Raw genomic sequence first — 24320 nt, forward strand, 5'->3', positions numbered from 1 at the left:
AGAAGCCCAGATGAGGAGAACAGTATTCAGTGGGCAGGGAACGCTGACTCTTGTGGTGGGTAGGCTGAACACTACACTAGGACATACAGCAACAAGGTTACCAGCAACCTCTGAGTGTCAGTTAGGAGGAACGACAGACAGAGACACTAGAATGCTCCGGGAGTGGGCAGAGTGGGGCCTGGGAGATGAATAGAAACTGGGAACAATGCTTTCTGGAAGTTGAAGAAGAGAAAATAAGGAAGTACCCACAGAGGAAACTTTTGGGGGAGTAGACAGATTTTTCTACCACTGCCATTGCTATTGTTTGATTTGTTTTTCATTAACTGATCCTACTAAGAGAGTAAAAAGGTAAAAATGGTCAGAACAATGCCCTAAAAGTGGTGAAGAAATTGTTTTGTAGATAGAATTAAGGTCCTTAGGGTAGAGCCCCGCAATTCACTGCAGGTGGCTTCATAAGACGAGGGAGAGGCTGTAAGAGCTGCTCACCTTCCCTGTGTCTTGCCACATGATCCCTTTACCACCTTGGGATTTTGCCGGCAAGAAAGTCAGAGGCAGCTATTTAATCATAAATAAGAACCATGAGTGTAGATCAGAACCATGAGTGCCAGGTGGTGTGGAAGGGTTCAAAATGGGTAGGACACATGACAAATAGAACTCTGATTGCAAGGGTTCTCCATAGGAATGGAACCAACGGAATACAGACCCATGAATCCCAGAAGTGGGTTTTATTAGGATAATTGGCTTGAGTGGTTATAAGGCTGGAGACGTTTCATGATATACCTTCTGTGATCTGGTAAGCCAGTGATGTGGCTCAGCCCGAGCCCAGTGGCTGCAGATATAGAAGCACCAATCTCATAACTCATCCTGATCCATAGTCCCAAGAAGCTAAGAGACAACTGTGCACATTCCAGAGTCCAAAGGCTGGAGAAACTATATGCCGAAGGACAGGAGTGGAATATCCTAGCTTTAGAGGGAGAGAATTGCTTTTCTGCTCTGTCATTTCCTCTCTGTGAGCTCAGCTAATTGGGTAATACCCACCTACATTGAGGGCAAAGATCTAGATCCCTGTCTCTTCCCAAATCATCCTCAAAGACATCCCATTAGTGATGCTCTACCAACTATCTCAGCATCCCTTAGCCCAGTCACAACTGACAGCTATAAAGAGCCATCACAGGGCCAAATGAATGCTGGGATGATTTCTCCTCATCCCAGAATTAGAGAAGTAGGTCATGAAGCAAGCTGGACTTTGGTGTGTGGTACAGGGGGGATTTCGTTGATGTGTGTTTATGCGTCTGTGTGGTGAGGAATTACATAGGTAAGGATTTAGTATGTGCATGGTGGTGGTGGGGTTGCCTAGATGAAGATTAGGTGTGTATGTGTGTTGTGTGCTGGTATGTCAAAGGTATTGCCTATATGTGATTGTGTGTGTGTGTGAAAGGGGGTGCCTAATTTGAAATAATAGACCTTAAGTAACAAAGCTGATTAGGGAAAAAAAGTAAATATACAAAAGTCTGTCTACAGGGCAGGGAAAGTCAAGGAACCAAAAAGGAGAGCTTTAAATGTGACCAGAAAACAGACCTACCTTAAGGCATAATTTAGGCACTGGGAATTTGACATTCTTCAGTAAGTATATTGGCAACACAATTGGACAACGAAGAATCCACCTACTCTCCTCCTACTCATATTGCTTCTTTTCTCCTTCTTCTTCTTTCTCCTTTTTTTTTTGGGGGGGTGGGGAATCACAGGATGGAGGCAGACCTAGGAGAACTGAGAAGTGAATGTAATCAGGGTACATTTCCTGATTTCCATTTCCAAAATCAGGGTGAATTTCCAAATAATCAATAAAAAATATAATAAAAAAATAATAAAACATAGTTTAGGAAATAGCTAAATACAATCAGAAGAGTTAAGGGAGGGTAGACATTGAACATTAATAAAGCTTCTGAATAGAAGTTTTCACAGAAAAGAGCCCCCTCCAAAAAAACAAAAAAAAACAAAACTGAGCAAAGGTAGCGGCTTTTCACAGGACTTCCTCTTCTGGAAGCCCAAACCAAATCAAATGGACCAAATAGCAAGTGCTGTGGGGGATCGTTAGAAACCAGTGGGTTTAGCGCTGCCTTTTGTTCATCAGTGAGTCGGTTTGGTGGTGCTGTGACAGCGTTGGGCATTTGTCTTCATCTGACCACTAGCTCTATGGAAGGTCAGCTGCCCCCACAGTGATGAGAATGTGAGGACATCCTACAGATAGAGCCAGTTCTAGGGGAGCAGAGCAATGGCAAGGTCAACTAGGAGAACGACCTTGGGGGGGTTTCCCCATTCCTAACCTACCCATTTACGGTCTGTAACTCTAGGAAAATAGTTTAATTTCTAAAATCTTTCCTCCACACAAGAGGGAGGAAGATAAGTACTCTGTGTGGTTGGTGTAAAGATTAAACGATAGAATTAGATGAGGAAATTAAATGACATCATTATAAACACATTTAGCAAAATGCCACACATGTAGTAATTGCTCAACAAATGGTGTGGAGTTGGTGACAGTACCATTTCTGCAGAAGCTGGGAGTCAAACTAAGGTATATCTCTTCTATCTACACTGAGCTAGCAGCATGTGCCGCTTTTAGCTGAGGCTAGACCCATGCATCTTCTGCTTACTCCCATGCCTCCTCCAGCTGAAGCTCCCACAGCTTTCTTTGAATACATCAGCTCAGAAACTTGTCTGCATCCAGTCTGAGAGCCACGCACGCCTCTGCAACCATGCTTGTGTCGGGGAAAGGGCTTCTTGTTTAGACCACAAAGGACCCAACCGGCTGTGGGTTCAAAAGAAACAACTGGCAGCACAAAAGACAAGCAAATCCTCGGCCACTGCAGCTTGTGTGACAAGAGAGCCCAGTTCTAGCACTGTGTTCCCTCAATGGAGAGCCGGGCTCGCCACTGATGTGTGGCAAGCCTTGGGTGGTGACTCCACATCAAGGACCTGGTTATCAATTATTCTAATTGTTATTCCTGACCATGGCCAGCACCGCCAGGCTTTAAAGTAGTTTCCAGCCTCCAGATCTATAAACTTGCCCTTGGCTTATTGAGCAGGCCATGCTCATTTAGCAGAAGTGATTTTAATTACTCAACAGGAACTTCAGAAAAGGGGAAGTGAGGAAAATAGGTGGCTATGATCCGTCTTTAACCAAGGGACCCAGCATTCTCCTATCTTAGAGGCAAGTCCATTAATGAAGGCCCCACCTACCATGGGGCTCCTGCCCACTCAGAACACAAGAGATCCACACTGAGAAATCAGATTTAAGAAGGCAACAGGAAGCCTCAAGTCTCTAAACAACCTAGGTGTTAACTACCTGGAAAGTACAGAAAACCTTTTCCTTTGATTCCCACCCTTCTTTCTCTTTGTGAAGGAAGAATAGCTTACAAGCTGGTCTCCTACTTGCTATAATATGCATAGAGAAAAAGGTCTTGTATACACTGTAATCAGCTGATGATGGCTGCCTGGCAACCCATGCAGAAAAAGATTCTGCAAAGCGATACTCAATTAGTAATGTCTGCATTGGCATATAGATGAAGAATGGAATGCCCTCTGTGTTTAGCTGCAGCCTTTATTTTATATTAAAAATACTCTCAGGAGGTGTAGAAATTATCATTTTAATTCTCTGTAAATGTACTTAACATATGCCATGAGTAATTGGTGATGACAGTAAAGAATATTTATGCCAAAATAAAAGAATTTAACCAGTTAACTGAAATCTGATGATCACCTCATGCTCTGTTAAGCTCACTCATCACCTTGTCAGAGAATAAGCAATTCAGTTTGCAAAGATTTCCTTACACTAAAACTCCTTGAATAGTCTAAAGCACCATTGTAAATATTAGACACCAAATAGTCAAAATAAATGAAAGGGGAAGCTTTGTGGTGTGGCAAATCCTTGTCTTCTGCTGTTAAATCATGTTTATTTGCTTACTTGTAATTCACTGGCTCTCCTCAGCATCCAGGATGCTACTGAGTCCCACCAGACACAGGCAGAGGAGGGAATCATCATGATGAGCAAGTGAATGACAAACATTTCACTGGCGTTCCCAACATCCATCTCTCTCACTCAAGTCGTGTGTCCTTCATCCACTGTGCCCAGCCTCTCTTCCCTCTGAGAGGCATGTATCATGATGTGCCAGACTCATAATTCTGAGAACGCACGAAACTAGTTTCCCAGGAAGCAATAAACATGCCAAGGATGAGCGTGGAGTCTTACGGAAACCCAGCTTGGAGAGATGAGTCACAGGATCTAAATTCCGCCCTGTCACCGTAAGCAGTGTAATCACACATCAAGAGAAATAGGAGTTGAGCGTTCATCAGATGCACTGCCAGGCACCTGTGCCAGGCACAGCTGGGATGGAAGAAAAGCAAAATCCTCACTAATCTACACCAAAGTCCCCAGAATCTTTTCTCCAGTGATAAGGTAAGGTCTATCAGAGGGCCAGGAAGTAAGTATGGGGGCACAAATGAGTTTCTGTGGCCACCAGTAAGCACAACTATCACCAGAAAACTGGAAGATGTTGGATTGCAGGAGGCCATTGGTCCCCAGTTCACATCTAGCTTGGGGCTGCACAGGGCTGTGCAGGAGACAGAATGTGTGTTGAGGTGTGACACACTTTGGAAAGATTTTCTGGTTTATAGCTTTGTCATTATTCTTTTATGGTTTTATTAGGACAGAATATATAAAACGTTACACAGTCACCATTTTCAATGCACAACTCAGTGGCATTAATTATATACACACAGGCTTGTACAAACACCACTGCCCTCTAGTTTCAGAATAGTCCCTGCACCCCAAACATTCCCACTCAATAATAACTCTTCGTGGCTCTTAGTAAGAGCTATTTTTCTGTTTTTATAAATTTGACTATTCTAGATGATACTGTGTTACATGGATGTGGATTCATAGATTTATCCTGAGTTGCATTTGCATAATTATTTTCATGGTCCATTCTTTTTTTTTCTCATGCAGATTCTATTTTATTTTATTTTTTAAAATTTTTTTAAAAATCTTTGCTATTATTTATTACAATTTATTCACTTTGTATCCAGGCTGTAACCCTCTCCCTCATCTCCAGGTTCCACCCTCCCTCCCATTTTCCCCCTATGTCCCTCCCCTAGTCCACTGTTAGGGGAGGTCCTCATTCCATACTATCTGACCCTAGCCTATCAGGTCTCATCAGGATTGTCTAACGCCTCTTTCTCTGTGGCCTAGCTAGGTAGGCCACCTCACCAGGGGGAAGTGATCAAACAGCAGGCAACAGAGTCCATGTCAGACACAGCCCCTCTTCCCTTTACTAGGGAACCCACAAGGAGACTGAGCTACCTATGGGCTCCATCTGAGTAGGGGGTCTAGGTCCTCTCCATGCATTGTCCTCCATTGGTGCATCAGTCTTTGCAGGACCCCCAAAGGAGTGTCTGTCAGAATTTCATTTCCTTTCTGGTCACTGAATGATATCTGTCACATTCTATAGGAGGTCCACACTTACTACAAGAGAAGTAGGCTGGGAGTCCTGTCTCCCTTTGATTATGGCTTGTAGCTGGAAGATCAAATGTAAGGAGAAGCTGGGTCGCTGGGTCAGGCATATCTTTATACCTTCGTTTTTCTTTATAGAGGTGTAAAAATGGGAAAATTGGACTAGCTCTCTTCTAATGTCCTCAGCAACTTCAATATCTAAACCTAACTCCAAACCTAGCTCATCTAAACCTAAACTCATTCAGGAAAGTTTTAGGTGATGCTCATTCCAAGTTGAAATATCCTTAATTTACAATATCCTAGTGTGTGATCTGGATTCACAGAGGTTTTGCCTGCCATCATCATCATCCCTCCTCCTTCTTCCTTCATCCTCCTCATCTTCTCCTTCTCCCCCTTTTCTCTTCCACTTGTTCTCATCTCTTTCTTTCCCCTTTCCTCCTCCTCTTCCATATCTCTTTCTTCTAATCTTTCTCCTTCTTGGTGGCAGTGGGAATTGAACCCAGGATCCCCCCACACTGAGCTACATCCACAGCTGTTTTATATATTTTGGTTTGTTTGTTTGAAACAGTATATCACTATGTTGTCATGGCTGGTCCTGGAACTCACTCTATAGACCAGGGTGGCCTCAAACTCAGAGCTTTGCCTCCTTTGACTTCCCCAGTGCTGAGATTAAACACCACCTCACCTAGTCCTGTTTTATTTTTTAATGAATAACCTCTTCTGTAATTACACCACACAGACTGTCTTGCTACACAGATGAGTTTATACTCATCTGTAACAATGCTCTAGTCACTGTCTCAGAGGATGTTAAGAAGTGTCTGTCTCTCTTGTACACCTTTGTTCCACACTTGGTAAATAGATGGTCTGAATCATTGCTTCTCATTACGGTCCATTGTTTCAAAGTCACCTTCAAGCTTTTCAGATTGCAGATTATTGGAACCGCATCAACTGAATCTATATCTTGAGGGTGGAGCTCTATTGCAAACTAAACCTTCAGAAACACAGATTTGTATGAAAATAGCATTCATTGAAAAATCAGATGATCTGAAATCTCTAGTTTTACTACTGATTGTTCATAGTGTCTTATGTTATACAATGGCCTCATTGACCTTAAAAATTAACCAAGGATCTGTCTGTTTATGATATAAAGTATGATTAGAACACTATTAATATATGGACTAGAGAGATGGCTCATTGGTTAAAAGCACTGGTTGTTCTTCCATAGGAGCAGGCTCAATTCTAGCACTGACATGGTGACTCACAACCCTCTGTAACTCCAGTCACAGGGGATCTGACACCCTCCTCTTGTCTCTGAGGACAAGCATTTCAGTAGTGTCCAGACATGGATACTGGAAAAACATTCATATACGTAAAATAATTTGCAAAAAAAATAATAATAACTAGTAAATGTGGAAGCATTGAAAGAGGTTTAAATCTAATGGATACCATCAGATTGCTATTACTTCATTTCTTCACTCAATAACTATTACTCTGTGACAGGCACTGGCCTGGAATGGGGGCAAAACATGCAGAACACAAGTGGGACTCTGCTGCTGTGGAGCCTAGATATAGGCTAGTGTGTGTCTGCATGTGTGTGTGCTTGCATTCATGCGTGCCTCTGTGTGCACTTGTGTGTGTCTGCAAACGGCAATGTGTCCGCAAGGTTGCAGCTCTCTACGAGAAAACAGTACGCTACAAAGGTCAAGTCAAGCGTGTAGCTCCTGGACCAGAGCTGCACCATCTGAGATGCTGGCCCAAAGAAAATGGGCGAACACTTAGCAGATTGGTAGATCCTAGACAAATTCGTAAAATTAGAGTTTTAATCTTTAGCTACTATCATGAACAAACAGCTGCCTTTTTCATTTTTTTTAAATCCCTTTTGTATCTAGAGCTAAAATTCAATTTCCTAATTTTGGGGGAAAGGAAATGAAAAATATGCTGGGGGTTGGGATGGGGAAGAGTGACTCAGGAGAGTTCTTGGACCCTCAAAGATCTTTTAATGATTTAAATGTAAAGGAATCACAAACATACTGATGAAATTCCCCCTTGATATCCACAGAGTGCTTACAGATTCTGGAGAGAAGAGTCCAGCAATGAGATCTGCTATTTTTTTTTTTTTTTTGTCTTTTTCAAACTTAAACTATTTGAGATGCCTGGTAAACTCCAGTATGGAGTAATCATATCTTTTTCATAACAATTTCTTCTCCCTAAAGGCAGTAGAGGAAGGAACAGCCTAATTAAGGAGCATTGATTTCTAAGGTTCGTCTTAGGAGAGTGTCTAGTAATGCTATGCTGAGTTGCTAGTGATGTTTACATTGACCCACAGAGGCGCTATGAATATACAAAGTTAAAGTATTAATTGTCTAATCTTATGCTACTTTTCAACATACATTTGGCAAGACTTGTTGCACGTTCAGTAGGAAAACAGTAAATTTCCAAGCTGTCACAATATTGAGGTCTCATATGTATTACTTGCTCTGCATAATTAATTGTAAAATGATAATTTGTACACACGGATATTTTCATTCAAACATGGAAGTGAGTGCCTTAGCATCGTTGCCTCTGGCAGGCAAAAGAAAGAGTGAAGTGGAATTCATGTGCCGCCCAGGCACTTGCAAGGCCCTTCCTCTCATGGGGCCAGCTGGCAAGGAGAGTGGCTGGAGGATCTTCAAGCTGGTTAGCTCAGGACTTGTACCTATGCCTTACCCACCACCTTCAGGGCTTATCTGTTCTAGATGCTGTCCTCCTTCCACTGAATTCTAGTGGCTTCTACAGCCTCTGTGTATACTGTATGCCCGGGTTCTATCCGCCTCTATAATTCTTTCTTGTACTGTGACTGTAAAATCAGAGAGCAGAAGCCACAGCTCATGATTCTTCATCACCCACATCTCTCTGTAGTGTTGTACACACTATCATGCCTGGTGTAGACTTGTTAGAATCCCAATGGTTTACAACATGAACTATTTCTATTATACCCATGTCATGAATAAGGCCACATGTAACCCTAGTCCATATGCTTTTTCACGTGAGGGACCTGTTTGCACAACAACAAAGAACAGAAATCGACCAAGCCCAATCAAACATTTGTGCTCAAAGTGCTTGTTCATATTCCTCCATAATGCACTGAGACATAAAAAGCAATGCCCAATATCAACCAGCGGTTAGGAACAAAATATAGCCAAGCACAATACTCCTTACCCATGGTACAACATTTAGACAGTGCGAGTTTCTTACATGTTGACTATGCAGCTTAGTCATGACTGCCCCCTAAAGGAGAAACATAAGGTGTGGCCTGCATAGAAGGGTCTTCGGTTTGGACCTCACAACTCACATGCACTCCATGCTGCTAAGCCACATTTACTGTTCTTCAGTAAGCTCCTGCATGGTGGCCTAGCCCCAAGACTTGAGAGCAGCTTCTTAATTCTACAGAAAGCATTCATTGAGCTTTCAACAAGAAGATCAGACTCCAGCTGGCTAAAGCAATAAGGAATTGTGCTAACAGAACCCGAAGTTCAGATTTAGACACTGTTTCAGGAAGGCATTGTCTTATCCCCTTCCTACTTTATGGGTTTCATCTTTCCCCAAGATAATCTCTTTCATGACCATCAGGTAGTGGCTGGCAGCAATTTAGACAAGATGTTTCTAGGTTTACATCCAATGGAAGCAAACTTGTGACTTCTCCTTCTCTTCATGAAGGGTAAGTTAAGTACCAGGCACTTTCAGCCACCCTCTCTCGCATTGATTTGATCTGAATACAGTCACTGAGCCTATTCTGAAACAGTCACCAAGAGAGATCAGATATCCCAGAAACCCATCAGGCTCATTCAGTGAGCTAAGTTTACTGAATACTAAGTTTGGGGTAGTTAAAGCCAGAGTTGCATTCTGGATTTCACTACCAGACTATATGTGCATTGTTGAGAGCCTCTTTCAGAGAACTAGTGTCTCCCCAAGGTACCCTTCTCTTGGCTTTTTGAGTGACTGGTGCACCCCAGAAGTCATGATTCATCACCTAGTCTTGTGTCATAAGATTAAAATAGCATCTCTCATTATGACAATGAACAGCCAAAGTGCCCAGGGAACCTCATCACAGGATCCATTATTGTAGCAAGTCCTCTCAAGGTTATACTTGACCTGCCATGCCAGTGGGAATGAGGGAGAAGATGGTAATTAGGTGTACAGAGTGGACTGCTTTGTAGTAACACAGGCTGGAGACAACGGCCCCAGAAACAGAATGCATTGCTACATAGCATGGCAGTGCCTTGGAGAAAAGCAAAGTTCTTCCTTCCGACGTTCACCAACATTGTATTACAAGATAATAGAGAAGATGGGCTGTTTCTCTCTCACACTCAGAGAACATCGCTTGCTTTGCATTCTTGGTTGGTGTCTGGTATGAAGAAATTCAGGCTGGGCCATCAAAGTGCTGGGACTTTTACCTGGACCTCCTGGAGGAGTGTGAGACAGGAAGAAGGAAAGTGACAGATGTTAATCTAGGATAGTAAAGAGTAAGAGATGGTAGGGAGCAAAGACTGTTTCAGGGCAGATGTGGTACAGGTAGCACCTACAGGGACCAGGAGCTAGAGATTAGTTTGCCAGGTATGAAATGAGGAACAAATATTTCCTCCCAAGAAAGGTGACCATGATGCCTGTTGCCTGTGCTTTCAGCTTACTTTGATCTCCTGAAAGAAGGTTTGGCCTTCCGACTGCTCTTGCCAGACCTTGCTCCTAGGCCTTTAGACTTGGCCTAGCTCTTGCCACAGGCCCAAACATTGCTTTTTGCCTCTCTGTTAGTATGCATGTGGGACTACTGGCCACTCAAAAGGGCCTGTTATTAGTTCCTACTTCATTGTCTTAGATATTACTAACACACCCAACACCCACCCTGGTCCAGAGGAGAAAGATCTTTCCCAAACACCTCTCCTCTCTTGTCCTTCTTACTCCTAACATTTTCTAAGTTCTCACACCTAGATCATTTTCCTCAGTGATAGAAAAGGGGAAACACAGAAGTCAGAGCTGAGCCTCCACATCTCTGGCTACCAGTTGCCACAAGGCCATGAAGGTAATTTAATGGCTGGACAGTTTTAACACAAAGTCCCTGCTTGGTCTCTGCAGCAGAGCACGCATTGGATTGGGCCATATGGAGACTTTTCCAGCAGATGCATTGGCGGATTCACTCTGTCTGCAAAAATCTCTATTAGGTTTTTTTTTTTTTAATTAGACAAATGTCAGTGTTTTATTCAGGGTGGGAAACTGTTTTCCGAGTTTGACAACAATGCCATTTTCAAAGAATCTCAGTATGGCGACTGCCTTTTCTTTGCAAGCCTCCTCCCCACCTTGTGTCTCCTGCTTGGATAGGCCATGCCTGGGACATAGAATTGTCACACTGTCACTACCAGCCCCACCCTCTCTCCTTCTGTCATCCCTTGGAGCTTTATATTTTCGGTTGCTTCCCACCTCCCATCCCTTCCTGCCCCATCTCCGTCTGTTCAGAGACAGTTGCTTCCCCAGAGAAGATCAAACACAGAAAAGTCATTAGCCCAGGGCAGAGTGTTTATGAAGCTCGCCCTTCCTCCTGCAAATGGAACACATCTTTCTGTCTTGCTCACTGCTGAGCTGGAGGCTTAGTCCAGAGTTACCTTTGAGCCCTTCTGCTGTCACAATCATAGGCTAGCATGGTGCTTTCTCTGCAGGCTTCATGAGCTCTGAGTGTTGAGAATTCACTGCACCCTATTGGAATAAACACCCTGTTCCCTGGGAAGAAGAGTGTTGAATTAGTCAGGGTTTTTATTACTGTGGTGAAACACCATAACCAAAAGGCAAGTTGAGGAGGAAAGGACTTATTTGGCTTACACTTCCAGATCATAGTCCATCGTTGGAGGAGTCAGGAGGGGAACTCAAGCAGGGCTGGAACCCAGAGGCAGGAGCTGATGCAGAAGCCATGAAGGGCTGCTGCTTACTCGCTTGCTTCACATGACTTGCTCAACCTGCTTTCTTATAGAACCCAGAACCACCAGCCCAATGATGGCACCACCTACAATGGGCTAGGCCTTCCTCCATTGATCACTAATTGAGAAAAATGCCTTAAAGCTGTATCTCGTGGCGGCATTTTCACAACTGAGGCTCCTTCTTCTTTAATGACTCTAACTTGGGTCAGGTTGACACCAAAAACCATCCAGTACAAGTGTGTTATGGAAAACACATCAAAATGGTTTATTGACTATAGACTCCAGCTAGCACAGCTATCTTACTGGCTACCAGGTTTTCAGTCTTTAAGAGACTGAGAAAATTCCCCAATTTCCTTACCCATACAATAGGGAAATTTACTTTAATAAATTTAATAAATTTAATAAAAAGGGACACAAGCAAGGGGCTTTGAGGGTTTGGAGATGGTGGTGGGATTTCATAAATAATAAATAATAAAAGTAAATCTTTTCAAGATTTACTTCTTGGGACTGTTGTAAGAGTTAATGAGTGAGCTTATGAAAATCTCTCAACACAGCATCTGTGCCTTTGGAAGCTCTCTGTAAATAGTAGCCAGAGTTTTCATTAGAAAGGCCCAGTGACTCCTGGGTCTGACCATAAGCTTTCCAGATCCTTGACACGCCTTATGTTGCCCATACACACTAACAACAGAACACTAGACAATGATTTAAAGATTTTTCTCCTTGCCCAAAAGCACCAAAAAAACCCTTATGATTCCCCAGTTCCCAGGACAGACTCTTCTGTGCGATAACCACTGTCTGTTGGTTATCCACTGTGCCTCTTGCAAGCCAAGGCTTCTTTCATCTGATGGCGTGTGTATTCATCACATAGCTATACTCCAACCCCTGGCCTGGGTCCTCACACTCACCTCCTCCAGGAAGGGCTAGAATTGGATTCAGCATAGCCCCATGCCTTTGCGGAGTAGAAGATTGCTCCTTATGGCAGATCTAGGAGAGATAGAGCACTGCAGAGGATGACAACCTGCTGATACACACAGGGCGCAGTGAGGTTTGTTGCTCAGAGTTCAGATAGAAAAATTTAGATGGATTTTAATGATTCTAAAATGTTTTATCTTTTACAACCCCTGGAACTGCTGTGCACCCTTAACAAATTGCAGGCTTTCCGTCTCTCGCTGCCTGTCATCTTCAGTTAATACAGGGTCCATTAGGACTTGAGAAACTTATTATTGCAATAAAAAATATATCCTATCCATATCACAGACCATATATCTGAATCCTGCATAACACTCTCCCAGGGATTAATACATATTTTAACCGTGTTTTATAATAGTGATGTTTTGGCCCCATGCGCAGCCATTTCCATGAATACTGTGATGGTTATAACAAAAGGTCACTACTGAGGCCAAGGCTACCTCTCCTGGCTTTATGGAGGACAAAGGGCATTTCCCTTTCTTTTGCTAGGCTTCCTGGGAGGCTTCTGGCCAGCTAAAAATGTGACAGAGAGTGGAGACTGGAGTTGCTGTGACACCTTGAGGGAGCCCATTCTCTGTTGCAGCTTACCTATGTGGTGCAGGTTATGGCATATTTCTGAGTGCATAACACCAGTTCCTCATCAGAGCCACAGTCTAAGAGTCAATGCTAAGCATGCCCAGAAGGAACTTGTTATTATGTTCATTCTTTCAGCACCATGGCTAGCAGGCACTCTGCCAGCAGCAAAGACTTACGAGGCTCACATCAATGAATCCTTGTGCTTATGACTAAGGAGAATATCAGGCTAGCGAAGAGGTTCACTCTGGATTCCACAGCCACACCTCTACAACATGCCATTTTCTTGGGAACACATTCCTGTTATCATATTCTATGGAAAACACACCTAAAATTCTCTATTCTTCATGCCCCTATGTCTTCATAATGCCCATCTACACTGTCATGTATGCATAAGTGAGGCCCTGAGTTCAATCCCCACCCAGCGTGGCAAAGGAAAAATAAAACAATAACAACAAAAATGCATACACATGTAAAAAGAAAAGCAAACAGCAGTAAGAAAAGCAAACAGGACCCTTCCCTTTATGGACTGACATCTGATGTAAGAGGCAGAATCCTAAATAAAATCATAGCGTATGTTATCTGTTCAGTATTGATTAGGCACTGGGAAAAAGGGACACAAGCAAGGGGCTTTGAGGGTTTGGAGATGGTGGTGGGATTTCATTGAAGGTAGTCATGGAAGACATCTTTAAAAGAAGATATGCAGTAAAGATCACAGGGAGCTTAAGAACACACAACACAGATTACGGACAAACAGTGAAGGGGTACCCTAGTACCCAGGATGGCGGGATTTGGATGTTGTGGTGAAACTTAGTGCTGTGTGGTGGGAACTGTGGGAGAGAGGAAAGTGAAGGGCAGCAGGAGAGTGAAGGGCAACAGGATCAGGCCTGCTAGCTTTTATGAATCGCTGTAATGTCATCTTATTTTCTACTATGAGACCCATGCATCCTCCCTGCTAGATCGAGGGAGAGATATGCTCAGGTCTGAAGCTTCAGACCAGCTCTGTACCCTGCTACACTTAGTCTCAGAATGTTTGTTCTCTGAACAAATTGCAGAGAAGCTGCATTCTCCTTTTCTTCCCTTTAAGTTTTTTCTTCTGTGCTTTCCAGCTGTCTTTCCAGTCAGAGGCTTCTTGGCTAGTCCTACATCTGCAGGACATCTTTTTCTTAGAGTTCACTGTTATGTGCTATGGGAAATGATCTTGCCTTTCAATTTCCTCTCTATCACAACCATCATAAAGTGTTGAGGAAACTATGATACTCTTTGATGAAAGTAATCATAACTATATTTGACACAGATGATTATTTGATAAACTACAGACCCATCCTCCTGGCAGGCTGTGCTGAGTGTAGGGCATCTCCACCAGGAATAGGGGAGGCAAGTGGATCTCAGCAGCACTCACAGTATTCCATCAATGGGGACATTTCTAAGTGAAAGAAGGATAGCTTGTGACAGAGACTCCTTTAGAAATCCAAATGCTCAAACAGGGACAATACTGATGCTATTCATTGAGGTCATTGTGTGATGTTCCATGAGGTATGAACTGATTTGCATGACAGAGGTGGTTTTGCAAGACAAAATAAGGATGCTGAGCATCCCTTCTTGGGTTTGCTTCCCTTCTGTCCTTGGACATTCATGCAATGGTTCTTCATGATCTTCTACTGAATAAAAATATTCAGAAGGCAAAAATATGAGATTCAGCCAAACTATTCTGACTCCAACTCATGAGCTCCAAAAGGTGGAACAATCCAGAATGAAGGAAAGCAGGTATCCCACAAGGAAGCAGAGGGCAGCCTGGAAACTTTGGGAGAAGAGTGTGTTGGGGACCTAAGGGGCTTATAAATTTTCAGGTCGTAAATTGTTATGATACATGAGATTTGCATCTTCTAATTTCATTACTATTCCTTATTTCTAGTAAGTATGCTGAACAACATGAAAAGAAATGAGATCTGTGGAAAATAACTGCTTTTGGGGGGCTGCAGAAACCCTACCAACTTACCTAAAGGGCAGAGATTAAAATTACTGATTAAGGGCTGGGGAAATAGCTCAGTCAATAGTGCTTGCCACAAAAGCATGAGAGCCTGAGTTCAGAACTCTGGCATCCACACAAAAGCTAGTTGTGGCAGTACAGTATGTATATATCCCAACATTGGGAAACAGAGATAGCTAGGTCTCCAGAGCTCAGTGACCACCCACTTACTAGCCAAATCAATGAGCTCCTCATTCAGTGAGAAACCCTGTCTCAAAAGAATATGGGCGAAACTAGATATCAACTGTCGACCTCCACGTGCACCTGCATCTACATGTACACACAGCTACCCAAACATGTATGTACAATGCACACATGCATACACACACACACACACACACACACACACACACACACACTCGTCAGAAGTAGGAAGATAATACTTCAAGCCCTTGCCATCTGATATTGGTGGAAACGTGTCTTTGGGAGTCATCTTGAGTTAATAAAGGCAGGCTCAATTTATGATGGCATGGCTTACAATTTTCAGGTCTACAGTGGGACACGTAAGATATGAATTCAGTAAGAGCCGTATACTGAATTTTGACCTTTTTGGTCGTAGTGGGCTACAAGTGTGATTCTCCCTAGAGATGCTCAACAGTAGCAGTAAGCCACAGCTGCTAGTCATTGCCGCCTAAATCAACACTGCAGCATGCTATGTTGCTCACCCAGGATGTCTAGCGGGTCACGTATGTTAAAGGTATGTTCAATTTACAGTAGTTCCAACTTATCATAGGCTTATCTAGCATAAGTAAATTGCAAGTCAAGGAGTACTTACACTTCCTTTTCTGATGCCTCAGTTTCCCCCTTCTGGCAAAACACTGAGTGTCTTCCTCTGCATCTGCCAGCTTGTAACTAAACAATACAGCAAAGTTCCTCTGAAGCCACACAAGGCAGAGTGACTTTGATTTCCGTGACTGGGAGATACATCTTTGAACGTGCTGCCTCTTGAGTGGTCAGCAGGTAAAAAGGGAACTCATCAGAAGATCTTCAAAGGCAGTGGGGTACATGGGGAGAACAGCAAGCCAGTATCTGAGTGAAGGATTCAGAGAGCAGCAGGCCTGGCTACAGCTGCTGCCAAGCAATGGCAGCCCCGGGGCTCTGCACACCTCCCAGCCTTGAAGTCAGCCCGGCATTTTGTTCTATAAAGCATCTGCTTCAGCAGATAAAATGATTTTTGACCCGGAGACCTGCACTGACGACTTTGTAGACAAACCCCAAGCAGAACGGCGCTGCCTCTCTCTGGTCTCACGGCCTGTATGCAGGCGCTTTTCCTGTGGCTCTGCAACAGCAGGAGTTTCACACAGCTGTGAATGCTGAGTGTGGAGCAGATCAGGGCCACATTCTCACCGGAGCCTTTCCTGGTGTGCTACTTTGTTCACTGTCAGCACAGATTGACAGGTGTCAGATAGGACTATCGTCGGGCTGTAGGGTTGGCTGAGAACTCCAACTCGCATACCCCTTTGGTATTCCATAGCAGGTTCCTGAACAGACAGATTAAAAGATGGGTGAGACACCTTTTAGCAAGCTAAATCTAAATCACATGCCACTCCAATGTTTAGAGTAGGCTCTGGATGTGCCTACAGACCACGCATGGAGCAGGACCTGAGCAATAAAGAGTGGGTGTAATTAGCTCATGGTTTTGGAATCTTGATGAGAAGGACATTCTGAGTAGCCTTAGGTGCTGAAGGTCCCTCCGCTAAATAGATGCATTGTTTTTATATAGGACTGTTTACATTCCAGTGCTGTTTTCTGAATGAGATGTGGGGTTTCTCCTACTGTCTCCCAGAGGCCTGTTGATCAATAACCCTGAACTTTAATCTGCTTTAGCATTATCTCCTGTGTTAAAGTATATGAACCCCTACCTCTCTTTGCCTGTGCATGTCAGTGGGCTGGGATCAAGACAAGCCCCGCATTTGGAAACAGAAGCCTGTGGCCCAAGCTTATGTGTCTTCTACAAATGAAGCCAACTGGCATCAGAGTCTCCTCTGACGGCAATAATTTTCATTGTATTATACAAACACCAGGTATAGTACTGCCTTTTTTGCTAAATCAGGGCAAATCTCGGTCTCCCCTAACTGCCTCTCTCCACAGCGTGGCCACACATCTGAAGAAGGACCATTTTGCCACCCACTCTTTCTGTGTCATTACCACCTTAACCTACAGTCAGTTATTTATCATACGCTTTTCTTGGGGCTGTCCTAGATACACACCTTCGAAGAACATCTCCCAGTTTCTATTCTCTGGGGTCTGGTGTCCCTGAGGAATCATGTTGATGCTTGTAGGCAAAAGGAGAAGGCTACAAATATTTAGTGAAACAGGCTAGAACTAGATGAAACAAGATTAAATACGTACACTGTGCATATATCCTCCCTTGACCTCCTTACCCGGGGCTGTAGCTGTTTTGAATAGTAGCAGGAGACAGATTGTCTGTGTGTGTGTCTGTGTGTGTGTGTGTGTGTGTGTGAAGTAAGAAGAGTATTATAAAACATATTCTTTCCTTTAAACATGTATTTAAACTCATCAATTGGAAGCCATCAGCAGCTGAGCTGAAAAGTGTGGCTAAGAAGTTTTAAGGAAATGCTATTAGCGATGACCTCTTACTCATAAGGGATGCTGTGGACTGCATGTCGGCTGTGTTGCTGCTGGCCTGGAGGAAGTCCCCTTTAATGGCTGCCATACCCTGACTACCGACTGATAGGTCTGATTGGAGTGGGCCACAGAGTAAATATCAAGACACAATTTAACCAGCAGCCAGGAGAACAAATACAAGTTTGGGGGCTCTGGGCCATAAAAATACAGACATCTACCTTGAATGTGGATTTATAGCACCAAGATTTTGTGCCAAACGAAGCTTGAAATGGATCATCTGAAGTACAGATTCCAAGTGGTAAAAATAGTGCTAAAAACTTTACCTTTGCGTTAACGGGAGGCTTCAAAGGGAACAGTCCTCTTAGAGCAAGGCAGTGTGCCCTGTGCCACCCTGACAAAATCAGAGCGCTTTCCACTTGGAAAAGACCTTCGGGGTCTTGAAGTGGCACTTCCTCCCTATGCCGAGATCCTGCTTGAGAATTAGCCCCAGGAAGACTTTGACATATGCCTCTACCAAAGGCAGGTCTGTTCCACAATAATCAGAGGGACTGCTTTCATTGTTGGGTCTGTGAGCCTACCAAGCATGGTACCCAAATAACCCACATCCCTAGAGGAAGCAGTGCTGAGACTGTGTGTTGCATTTTCTTTGATTTAGGACCATCTTTTTATTTTTCCAGCCAGCTACATTCATTGCTATGTTGACCTATTAAGGTGATTACAGAAAGCGTCAGTGGCCCAGCAGATCTCATTTTCATCATGGCCAGCCTCCTACAATTGCAAGCCTCAGAACATGTCATAAATCCAATAGGCTGACCATATCCAGGAGCTCAGCAAAGAGGCTACAGCTTTTTTGTTTCCACTTAGGCCAGGGTTATGGGTAGTAATAAACTCAGCAGTCAAGGCCAGAAATGTGATAATAATGGGAAATGAGAAAAAGGAGTAGAAAAGAAACAGCAAAGCCAGAGAAATGCCCAGCTTTCGTTGCTTTGCTGAGTTTTCAAATTCATTAACAACCTCAATTATTCAATTCCTCAATTTTAATCTCTAATTAAACACTGCCACAGACACTGTATCTATGGAGAGTTGAATTGAAATGCCCTCTTTTTAATAATTGTGAACCTCTGATCTCTGTATTGTTAACCTGGGGGAATTGGGGGGGAGGGAACTTACTTTAAAACAAGAGAAGATGAAGAAAAGGAAAACTGTGAGTTCCAAAACTTCATATGAAGTGATAATTGCAGAAGGATATTATTTTCCCTCCAAATATAGAAAAGATGACTATACAGCTTCCAGCATTTTTTATAATAATTTCTTAAATCAAAACTGTATTTGCTGACAAGAGAGTGCCTTAACACAGCCATTCTTTTTGGAATAATTAGACAAGAAAAAAAAAAAAACATTGGGCAGGTACAATATATTGCTAAGGAATGATAGTATTTTTTTTTTCTTATTTTACAAGGTCATAATGCTCTGGGCTTACTTTAAAAAATATATTGTTTGGATGAAGTAATAAGATAAATATAGGCAATGACATTGGAAGGTAGCATTTTGCTAACCAGATTTCTTTTTATTTAAAGAAAAGACCTTCCTGAGAGATGAGAGCACTTACACAGAGCCTCGAAGGGGCGTTGTTAATAGGCAGGTAAGAGGGAGAAACAGAATATGCAATAGATGGTTTGCCTTCCATGATCACAGCCATGAACAAATATTGGAAGGAAGCTGAGTCTTCACATCCTATCCACTTCTCGCACACTGCCTGGTAGTTGTTGTCTCTGTTGCCCATTGCCTCAGTAGGCTGTTGACCCCTCAAGAGACGAGTATACCTACTCCCTCTGAACCCATGAGAATCAGCGCCTACTCACAGAGAAAGTTCCAAATGAATGTTGGTGAGCCAGTTCCGTATACCAGCAAGGCCTAATTTTATGAGTGCATTCTTTCAAATTGCATCCCACAAATTCTTAAGTGAATTACACAAAAAGTGTATGTTTTTAATTTTTGACATTATAATTAAAACATTTCTCCTTTCCCTTTTCTCCCTCCAGATCCTCTCATATGCCCCTCCTGACTCTACTTCAAACCTGTGATCTAATTTTTTTTCTAATTGTTATTGCACGCACATCTGTATATACATATATAGTCATAAATATATTTTAAATCACAAAATACATACTTTAGATATACACATATATAAACATATGTATATGCATATACATGTATTTCAAATAGCTAAATTAATTAATTCAACAGCAAGAATCAGACTGAATAAAAGCCAGAGTTATAAACAATGGAAATTGCTCTACAACAAACACAAAAAATTACATTCCATCTGGCCAATAGCAAGGTCTCTTTTATAGATTATCCCAACTTTTTCCCTAGACTTGGTGCTTTTCTGTCACTGTGAAAGTTTGGACCCCTTGCCCAGGCCAGCTGATGCTCACATGAGGCAAAAGCCCTGTGTGTGTTCCAGGTGACTTTTCTGGATGAAACGTGATGCTCAGAAGACTGTTGCTGAGATATTCCAGTGTGGCAGTCCCCAAAGCTACCTGGCAAACACTGGTATTATGTTAATAGAAAACTCTTGTATGACATCAATTCCAGGGAAACTTTCATATTTGAAGGTAGAAAGCCAATTTTGGAAGTACCTGTCCTGAGTATTCTCAGAAGCATGGATTTGATTGGCTATATCAAGTAAGAAAAAAAAAGGGGGGTTTCAATCTCTGCCTTCATGAAGACTGTAACCATATATGGGAGATAAATTACTGTTTCCTAACACAACAATTCTGTCAGCATTATACACAGTGGCTTATACATCCAAGTTGTGACATAAATAGAATAGTGCTATAATTTGTATCTGGAATATTTCCCAAATGCTGGTGAGTTGAAGGCTTGGTTTCAAGTTTGTGATGTTAATAGCAAGTAGAAGAACCTTCAGGAGGCAGGATTGAGGGGTGGAAGTTAGGTTCTTGGCAGTCTGCTCTCCATAGGGGAGACCTCAGGTGCTTTCTCTCTGTTATTCTGCTTTCTGCTACCATTTTGAGCAGCTTTGCCATCCCACGTGCTCCCTGCTATGGCATGCTAAATTTCCATGAGCCCAAAATGACAGGGTCAAGTAATCATAGCTGAAATATTTCAAATCACAAACTACTATAGACCTTGCCTCCTCTAAAGCTGGTTATCTCAGGTATTTTGTTAGTGGCAGAAAGCTAACACAGAAAATGATTCAAATCACTGATGATGTATCAAGAGCTTCTGGTTCCTGTTAAGAGTTTCCCAGAAGGACCACCGTCATCCCATCAGCCTTTGCCCATGTTTCCTCCCGTCGATATCTTCCATCCTTACTGATCGAACAGTCTGTGTGCTCCCTCCGGCTCTCTGCATTACCCTCCTGAGAGAATGGCCATGGATCTGCTGAGACTGTGCAGATTTTTTTTAGACTACCAAGTAACTGGCTCCTCTTAAAGTAGGCCCTGATCCCCAAGGAAAAGGGCACAACTTTTTGCTGCATGGATAAAGATGGTGTCTTTGTCAGCACTTCCCACAGAAAAGGAAAAGGATAAGAGCTGAACTTAAAAACAGTCAAACCTCGAAGCAGGTACATGAGCTGATTAGAGCCACTATCTCAGAACCCAGCATCTGGCCCCGTGTTTTGATCTTTACTGACACCTACTTTAAATCTCTTCAAGGGTCCTATCTTCCCTCCATCTCTTACCAACTTGTCTTTCTCCCCATAGCTAAAACAACAACAACAACAAAAAAAATGATTAGTTGAATTAACTTGGAACTGTTATTGAACATGTCTTTAAACAGGTGCTATGCTTTCCTTCAAAAGGGACACCCTGGAAGAGCCCCACAGCCCTGAATATATGCAATCAATACCTTGCCTGAACCATTGATACCTTGCCCATCAGTTAAATATCATTACAGGAAAGATTTCAACAAGATCACGGCACATTATACTTTAAAGTTTGACTTTAAAGGATGCCTGGGCTTTGCTGAAAGGCATTAGTAATGGAATTCTTTATCTCTGAGCTTAATTTATTCTGAGGAGAATAGGGTCATTATCTTAAATCTATTTTTTTTTCAACAGAGAAAACAGGCCTCAGAAGTCCAGCACTTATAAAGAAATCATTGTTTAATTACCTTTTTGTTTAACCCTATGAGGAAGGAAAGGGTGAAGGAAGTGACTTATTAGAAAATAAATATCATTCTTATTGGGCTGTCACTAACAAAGTAGCTTTCTCCTTTTCCTTTTCTCTCTTTTTTTTTTCTTTCTACCTTTCTTCTTCTCATGCTTCTTGTTTCCATCTCTTAAATGAAGTCACGAATGGTTCTTAATAGTTTTGAACGCCAGTGAACCAACTTTCCTTGGTCACTGGTAAATAGTGAGTCTAGGGTTCGCAGAATGCAGAGATGGAGAACAGAGGAAGAGCGTCCCAGTATTCTGCTACTTGCTGTCAGATGAATGTGAGCTGTGAGTTTACACACCAACCGTGAGCTTCCTGACCCAAAGGAAAGGTTTTCTCTATGCAAAACAGCTGACTTGAGGAGTAAAGAATGAATGTAACCCATCATACCAGCTACTTCTTTTACCAAACACTAAGTAATTAATAGGATGACTTGTTGCTTTCCACACTAGCTAACTGAAGAGTGTCACTGTCCTGGCAGGAGATCTGAGCTCTGAGCAAGTCTCCAAGATCACCATAGCTGTGGGGGCTCCGCTAGCTCATCCACTCTCCCACACTCTTGCCAGCTCTTTCCAGTTCTAATATGTAAAACTCAACCACTAAGCATCCAGGACTTGAGGATCCCTTGTAAACAAAATGGTATACTCAGTGTTACCAAACTGCTTCCCTGGGCCTACGTTAAAAGGACCTCCCGATTCATCTTGATAGCACCTTTAGCTACAGCTGCTTCTAGAACCTGTCCTAGGATGTGTCTGGTCTCACAAATGACATGACTTCCATAGGCCCATCAGTGATCCAGCTCTGAGAAAATCTGCTACATTGCTATACACAGTTTAAAAGGAAAAGAAAAGTGGGCCCTATTATAATTCCAGGAACTGGAAGCTAATCAGAGCCCCACATCTGCTTTTCAGCTCCTTTCTGCCTCTGTCAGTAGGATAGGTGACCCTTTCTGTAAATACTGTCCTTATCAGAGATTTGTGTTTAATGGTTACAAGTGCAAATGACTTCGAAGCCCTCCATTCACTTCTTCTAAGCAATCTGCATGTCTACAAGAAGTGAAAGGCTATAAAGAAGCAAGGATGCTCCGGTTTGGGTCAGCTGCTCCTGCTCTTCATTATCTCCTAGTCTGAAAGTCAGTTGCTTCCTAAATCACACAGATGGGGGTATATTTTCATTTTGTACATATCTTTTCATTTTGTATGAGCGGAGCACACATTGTATCTCTTGGTTCTGTTTTTAGTTTGGCTTGGTTTTTGACAAGCCCCCTACATTCTGGAAGTTATTTATTTGTGGTTGGCTAACTGGCCTTCTATCTTCAGTTAGTCTTTGCCAGCTGCAGCCACAGGGCCCTCAAGAATGGGGAGAGTCCCCAATCAGTGGACATGGGGAGGGGCATGCATGCAGAAAGGGGGGGGAGGGCCGGGAAGGGAGGAGGGAGGGGCTTATGGGGGGATACAAAATGAATAAAGTGTAATTAATAAAAGTTAAATAAAAAAAGAATGGGGAGAGTGCCCCCGCTACCACCATTTTTACAGCCAGCTCCTCATCTTACAGCATTTCCACTAATCAGACAAGTAGGGTTAGAGGACAGTTGAAAAGGGGAAACAAAGTTGGACCATAACCATTGAAATCACCACTTATCTTGGCATTTACTATGTGCTTTGAGTTATGCGCTATTCTTTTAAGTTGAATATAAACTAGAAAGAACCAGATTAGTCATATTTTTCAGCTTATGGGACATCACCACTTTCACATTTATAAAAAAATATATGCCCTACCTTTACCTCTGGTTCTCATTTCTATTTCCCTTCTTTATCCACAGGTACCATCTTTAATATATTTGACATCTGGATTTGGATATGTCAATGTATTAGTGATGTGTCATTGATATATGATACATATATTCATTACTTATACGAAAATTTTTCAATTAACTTAAGTGATATTGCACAGCAGACACAGCACTGGTTGCTCCTCATTCTAAGAATTCTCAAGAAGTTCTTACATTGTTAGGCAGCTACCCTGATTGCTGTTTCTACTTGTTGCATCCTCAGAGTTTTATTTATCCATTCCTGTTTGATAGATCTCTAGTTGTCTTCAGTTCTTCCCATCCCTGTGGACCTGTGTTGAACGTCCGAGCACTCGTACCATCTGAGGAGAGATGTCTCTATGTCTAAGCGTATTTCCACACACAATTCTATTAAGCATTGCCTTGTATACTGGAAAATAACCGACCATTTTACATTCCCAGCACTGTTCATAGGGTTCCAGTTTGCCCATATGCTGACAAGTTCTAGGTGTTCCCCACTTCCTAATCCTCACTAACCTAACTGGCACAGAGCAGAGCTCACTGCCATTTTCATCCCCCATCCTTGCTAATAACCTTAAAATCCTAAGTCTTTGTTCTCAGCTGTCCACATGACAGTGAGCAGTGGCTTCAGGCACTGGAGTCAGGACAGGCAGTACCTGGAAATGCCTGGATAAACACATGCATCAGGTGGTTACTCACAATCCCCAAACCATATGAG

General features: G+C 42.7%; 1 protein-coding gene and 1 long non-coding RNA gene across 7 annotated transcripts in view; both read left to right on the plus strand.

Annotated features, from left to right (window-relative positions):
* LOC132648945 (uncharacterized) overlaps positions 1-1999 on the plus strand; it is a 75447-nt gene extending 73448 nt beyond the window's left edge. Inside the window, exon 2 of the long non-coding RNA XR_009587344.1 lies at positions 1-1999. This exon is cut by the window's left edge and continues 52745 nt beyond it. This is a non-coding gene — a long non-coding RNA (uncharacterized LOC132648945).
* Positions 1-24320, plus strand: part of Kirrel3 (kirre like nephrin family adhesion molecule 3) — a 553630-nt gene that overhangs the window by 76548 nt on the left and 452762 nt on the right. The gene's annotated exons all lie outside the window — the stretch shown is intronic.

Source organism: Meriones unguiculatus, chromosome 1 (genome assembly GCF_030254825.1).
Source record: "Meriones unguiculatus strain TT.TT164.6M chromosome 1, Bangor_MerUng_6.1, whole genome shotgun sequence".
In the NCBI taxonomy this organism is placed as follows: domain Eukaryota; kingdom Metazoa; phylum Chordata; class Mammalia; order Rodentia; family Muridae; genus Meriones; species Meriones unguiculatus.